The following is a 6,749-nucleotide window of genomic DNA, read 5'->3' as shown; positions in this document are numbered from 1 at the left end:
GCCAGGTCATCTGATGTACCACTCCATCATTCTCCTTCTTGGTCAAATAGCCCTTACACAGCCTGGAGGTGTGTTTTGGGTCATTGTCCTGTGGAAAAACAAATTATAATCCCACTAAACGCAAACCACATGGGATGGTGTATCACTGCAGAATGCTGTGGTAGCCATGCTGGTTAAGTGTGCCTTGAATTCTAAATAAATCACTGACAGTGTCACCGATGTGAAATGGCTAGCTAGTTAGCGGTGGTGCGCGCTAATAGCGTTTCAAGCCGTGACGTCACTGGCTCTGAGACCTTGAAGTAGTTGTTCCCCCTTTGCTCTGCAAGGGCCGCCGCTTTTGTGGAGTGATGGTTAACGATGCTTCGAGGGTGGCTGTTGTCTGTGTGCAGAGGGTCCCTGGTTCGAAAGTTAGACTGTAACACCAGCAAAGCACCCATCACCTCCATGAAAATGACCACATCTAAGTGCTCACTTGTCAGAATATTTTTGTTCGATGTCATATTCTTCCTGGGTGTGTATATTAGCAGATTTGAATCAGATTTCATGTTGCTAAAAATGGAGCCAGTTCCACTTTAAACAGCCCTAACCAGAGTAATTACAAACCAACCCAGAAAGAGATCTGGGAAAGCCTGAGGATGAACGACATGAGCTGGCAGGCTTGTGGTGAGTTGGTTGCTAGTCAGGTCATGTGAGCTCTTTTACCTGGCTGAGTTCCAGCTGTTGGATACAACCGACATTTTGAAGATTTTGAGATTTAAAAAAAATATATATAAACAATATTTGATACACATTATTGTCTTTTTTGGTCTGCGGAAAATTTGTAAAAAGTCGCTCCGTGGTGAGTCTTGAACAGGGCGATTTGATCAACCAATCGTGGTCCGTTATGGTGTGCATACCCGATACTTCCTCTATGGCGAGACTATTTAAACCACTGTCCGCGAAAAAATACACGAATGATCGTCTTTCTGACGCCTTCTGAGAGTGTCTGCTGGTTTCATTTAATGTTATTCTGCCCAGGTCATCAAACACAGCGTTTGATAATAGTTTATTCTGCTCACAGTTCGCGGGGACTGTCCTGTCGTTTTGGAAGAACTATCCGCGTAAGTATCCCGCTGTTATGATCTCTGAGTTATACGGGTTTGTTTTTAGGTCAAGACTGTCGTGACATGCGTAAATCCAGAAATATGAATTATCAATAAAGAAAGCTATATGTTTATACATGAATACATCGTTCAAGTATACACAGAGTTAGTATAAAGAAGACAGTTCTTTATCGAGCACCTTTTCATCGCAGCTGATCTGTCTCAAATGTTATCGCACCATTTTCTAGGTCTATCAGGCTGATATCCTGTTTCCTTCTCACGGTGACGGACAACTTCATGGACATTTAGATTTTGGTATCCTAAAACATATGATACGATTTTGAATCAGGTAAGACATGTATTAATGTTGATTCATGTAAACCATAGTTTAATCAAATGTTCAAGAAAAATGTTCCGGACTGCAACCTACCTTTTTTATTATTTTTTTAAAGGTCGTTTTCTCAAATAATTTTGCGCTGTAGTTCGAATCAGAGTTCGACTCTTTGCTACATTATAGTGTCCAAATGAACCGAATAGTCGGAACTAAGGGGGTCAACGCACCAGAGTTCAGAAAACCGCACCAAACCAATATGAGTGTAAGAGTCAAGAAGGAAACTACTTTCATGAATCATAATATTTTTTATTTAACATTTTATTTAACTAGGCAAGTCAGTTAAGAATAAATTCTTATTTACAATGACTGCCTACACCGGTCTAAACCGGACGATGCTGGGCCAATTGAGCGCCGCCCTATGGGACTCCAAATCACGGCCGGTTGTGGGGGGGAGTACATTGCATGGAGGGTGCTATCAAAAACTCGAAATACTTAAGAGAATAAGTCACTATTAATTGGAGAATAAAGTCCAAATAAAATTTAGTAAAAGTCACAATAATTCGAGAATAAAGTTGAAATATTTTCAGAAAACATTTTTTTATAAAATTGAGAATAAAGTAGAAAAATATTTAGAGAATAAAGTCAAACATTTTGGAGGAGAAGGCTACAGCAGGATATTTTTCTCAGCCATAATCACATGACTACTGGGATCAGCATGGTACTGAATACATATTAGGAACTCATTCCATAACTGACTAGGGAGGGTTTAGGAGGAGGGGTGATACTTGACTAGGGAGGGTTTAGGAGGAGGGGTGATACTTGACTAGGGGAGGGTTTAGGAGGAGGGGTGATACTTGACTAGGGAGGGTTTAGGAGGAGGGGTGATACTTGACTAGGGGGGGTTTAGGAGGAGGGGTGATACTTGACTAGGGGAGGGTTTAGGAGGAGGGGTGATACTTGACTAGGGGAGGGTTTAGGAGGAGGGGTGATACTTGACTAGGGGAGGGTTTAGGAGGAGGGGTGATACTTGACTAGGGGAGGGTTTAGGAGGAGGGGTGATACTTGACTAGGGGAGGGTTTAGGAGGAGGGGTGATACTTGACTAGGGGAGGGTTTAGGAGGAGGGGTGATACTTGACTAGGGGGGTTTAGGGTTGAAGAGAGAACCTACAGGACGGTAGCGCTCCAGGAACAGGGTTGGAGAGAGAACCTACAGGACGGTAGCGCTCCAGGAACAGGGTTGGAGCGCCCTGGTGTATATTTAAAGAAATCCACTATAACAAATGTATGTTATTGGAATGACTTAATAGAATCTGCAAAACTTTAAACGTTTCTCTATTGTGCTGGGCAACAGGTTGAATACAGAGGACTGGTGACTCACTCCATTCACTGCAATACATAGTATATGAGATACAGTGCCTTGCGAAAGTATTCGGCCCCCTTGAACTTTGCGACCTTTTGCCACATTTCAGGCTTCAAACATAAAGATATAAAACTGTATTTTTTTGTGAAGAATCAACAACAAGTGGGACACAATCATGAAGTGGAACGACATTTATTGGATATTTCAAACTTTTTTAACAAATCAAAAACGGAAAAATTGGGCGTGCAAAATTATTCAGCCCCCTTAAGTTAATACTTTGTAGCGCCACCTTTTGCTGCGATTACAGCTGTAAGCCGCTTGGGGTATGTCTCTATCAGTTTTGCACATCGAGGGACTGACATTTTTTCCCATTCCTCCTTGCAAAACAGCTCGAGCTCAGTGAGGTTGGATGGAGAGCATTTGTGAACAGCAGTTTTCAGTTCTTTCCACAGATTCTCGATTGGATTCAGGTCTGGACTTTGACTTGGCCATTCTAACACCTGGATATGTTTATTTTTGAACCATTCCATTGTAGATTTTGCTTTATGTTTTGGATCATTGTCTTGTTGGAAGACAAATCTCCGTCCCAGTCTCAGGTCTTTTGCAGACTCCATCAGGTTTTCTTCCAGAATGGTCCTGTATTTGGCTCCATCCATCTTCCCATCAATTTTAACCATCTTCCCTGTCCCTGCTGAAGAAAAGCAGGCCCAAACCATGATACTGCCACCACCATGTTTGACAGTGGGGATGGCGTGTTCAGGGTGATGAGCTGTGTTGCTTTTACGCCAAACATAATGTTTTGCATTGTTGCCAAAAAGTTCAATTTTGGTTTCATCTGACCAGAGCACCTTCTTCCACATGTTTGGTGTTTCTCCCAGGTGGCTTGTGGCAAACTTTAAACGACAGTTTTTATGGATATCTTTAAGAAATGGCTTTCTTCTTGCCACTCTTCCATAAAGGCCAGATTTGTGCAATATACGACTGATTGTTGTCCTATGGACAGAGTCTCCCACCTCAGCTGTAGATCTCTGCAGTTCATCCAGAGTGATCATGGGCCTCTTGGCTGCATCTCTGATCAGTCTTCTCCTTGTATGAGCTGAAAGTTTAGAGGGACGGCCAGGTCTTGGTAGATTTGCAGTGGTCTGATACTCCTTCCATTTCAATATTATCGCTTGCACAGTGCTCCTTGGGATGTTTAAAGCTTGGGAAATCTTTTTGTATCCAAATCCGGCTTTAAACTTCTTCACAACAGTATCTCGGACCTGCCTGGTGTGTTCCTTGTTCTTCATGATGCTCTCTGCGCTTTTAACGGACCTCTGAGACTATCACAGTGCAGGTGCATTTATACGGAGACTTGATTACACACAGGTGGATTGTATTTATCATCATTAGTCATTTAGGTCAACATTGGATCATTCAGAGATCCTCACTGAACTTCTGGAGAGTTTGCTGCACTGAAAGTAAAGGGGCTGAATAATTTTGCACGCCCAATTTTTCAGGTTTTGATTTGTTAAAAAAGTTTGAAATATCCAATAAATGTCGTTCCACTTCATGATTGTGTCCCACTTGTTGTTGATTCTTCACAAAAAAATACAGTTTTATATCTTTATGTTTGAAGCCTGAAATGTGGCAAAAGGTCGCAAAGTTCAAGGGGGCCGAATACTTTCGCAAGGCACTGTACATATTGGCTTGTAGAGAAAAAAACGTTACTTCCGGTCTTATGAACTAGGGCGGAAAATAAAGGTCACTATTAAACAAATACGGATAGTTTTTGGAGGGGCGGTAAATATCCAGCAACCTATCTTTAAATGAAAGGCAAACTTTCAAATATATATATATTTTTCTAAATGACCATCTAATTTATTTACAAGTTAAATGTAATGAATATTAACCAGGCTATTGGGACACAGTATAATCACTCTTTAACGAACAGCGATGGACAAAAGTATTTACAAGTTGTAGGCCGATATGTGCTGCTTGTCTATCAAGGTTAGCAGTAGAAGCATAGGGCTATTACCTAGTTGTCAAAAATATTATTTACTAACTAGATTATCAAGGTCAGCAGAGGCAAGGCTATCGGCGGCGCAGAGGCAAGGCTATCGGCGGCGCAGAGGCAAGGCTATCGGCGGCGCAGAGGCAAGGCTATCGGCGGCGCAGAGGCAAGGCTATCGGCGGCGCAGAGGTGTTGCTTTTCTGTCAAGGTTAGAGGATACTGTAAAGTCTTATTACCTAGTTTTCTAAACCAGTAACGACAAGATTGAAATATAATACAGAGACGTGATGATTATCAAGGTCAGCAACGGTATTTTCTGTCCTTTTTTAAAATGTTATTTTCTCTAACTCTTATGAAACGCTTCAGTGTAAAACGTAACGTAACGCACCGTGTGCAGGGTATGAGGTAATAACATGGCTATATACACAGGGTATGAGGTAATAACATGGCTGTATATACAGGGTATGAGGTAATAACATGGTTATATATACAGGGTATGAGGTAATAACATGGCTATATATACAGGGTATGAGGTAATAACATGGCTATATATACAGGGTACCAGGTAATAACATGGCTGTATATACAGGGTACCAGTACTGAGTCGATGTGCAGGGTATGAGGTAATAACATGGCTATATATACAGGGTACCAGTACTGAGTCGATGTGCAGGGTATGAGGTAATAACATGGCTATATATACAGGGTACCAGGTAATAACATGGCTATATATACAGGGTATGAGGTAATAACATGGCTATATATACAGGGTATGAGGTAATAACATGGCTGTATATACAGGGTACCAGGTAATAACATGGCTATATATACAGGGTATGAGGTAATAACATGGCTATATATACAGGGTACCAGGTAATAACATGGCTATATATACAGGGTACCAGTACTGAGTCGATGTGCAGGGTATGAGGTAATAACATGGCTATATATACAGGGTATGAGGTAATAACATGGCTATATATTGCTGGCACAATATCATTTTAATCACTGTCCAATGTTATCTTATTATTCAACTAATTATTACAATGTGTTGAAATGCAAGCTTTTATTTTGAAGGTTTCCTCATTACCATACGGAAGTGGCATCTTTGTTTGTGCTGCTGGCAGAATTGAACTGTGCTGTTGCCTGAACATAAAACCATGGGAGATCCAGGGCAGAAACAACAGAAACTGGATACATTTTTGAAGGTATTTTGAAAGGAGTTCTACCAAACCAGCTTTCTACAACTTGAGTTACTGCCAAAACCTACAAAATGTGATGGTGTTTTTTCTAAATTACAGAAGATTACTAGTCCAAGTAACACTTCAAACAACCAACAACAAACTCCTGACCAATCTCCAGGAGCTGATGCCAAGGTGACACACACACACACTCTGTCATGTTACTTTTAATCTTAGTTTTATTTTATTAGTGTGACTTGCTTCAGCAGTTACACTTTAAATATTGTACAACTTATTTCTGACTCTTCTTTGGAAAGCAATTTTTTTTTTGGTACACTGTGTCGTGGAAATTCTTACACAGGGACACTCAAAGTCAATCTTTCAATAAATAATTGTTTATTGTCAGCGTGCTAGTACACATGTTAATCAGGAGCTCTGCCTCATAAGACCCAGCAGTTGTCTTATACACGGCTATACACAGACAAGTTTTATATTTGCATGATTTAGCATAATTAATGAATCATTACCGTTTTGTTCTATTCGTGTGACGGACCACGGCTGGTTCGTAGCATGTGATACCTTACGAGGCTCCTCCTCTCTAAGCTGAAACCTTGAAACTGAGATATCTTTTGTTCGTTCTCCAAACAAAATCTGGTCGTACTGCCAAACTACAGCTACTGATAGTGAGGATTTGTACAGTCAGCCACTTGCATGAACACAGAAATTGGTTCCTAGAACAGCACATGAATAGAAGACAGAAATTAGTTAAAAGAATAGTACAAACAATTAAATTCCCTT

At 40.8% G+C, this 6,749-nt stretch overlaps 1 long non-coding RNA gene across 1 annotated transcript; it reads left to right on the top strand.

Annotated features, from left to right (window-relative positions):
• Positions 1–754: 754 nt before the first annotated feature.
• On the top strand, positions 755–6,423 carry LOC112237562. Its single transcript, XR_002951437.2, has 5 exons — positions 755–1,100; positions 1,331–1,431; positions 4,826–4,978; positions 5,848–5,978; positions 6,072–6,423. It is a non-coding gene; the product is annotated as an uncharacterized LOC112237562 (long non-coding RNA).
• The last annotated feature ends 326 nt before the right edge of the window (positions 6,424–6,749 follow it).

The sequence above is a fragment of the Oncorhynchus tshawytscha genome, linkage group LG10 (genome assembly GCF_018296145.1).
Source record: "Oncorhynchus tshawytscha isolate Ot180627B linkage group LG10, Otsh_v2.0, whole genome shotgun sequence".
NCBI lineage: Eukaryota > Metazoa > Chordata > Actinopteri > Salmoniformes > Salmonidae > Oncorhynchus > Oncorhynchus tshawytscha.
The sequence above is the reverse complement of the archived record's forward strand: the minus strand, read 5'-3'. Positions and strand labels throughout refer to the sequence as shown.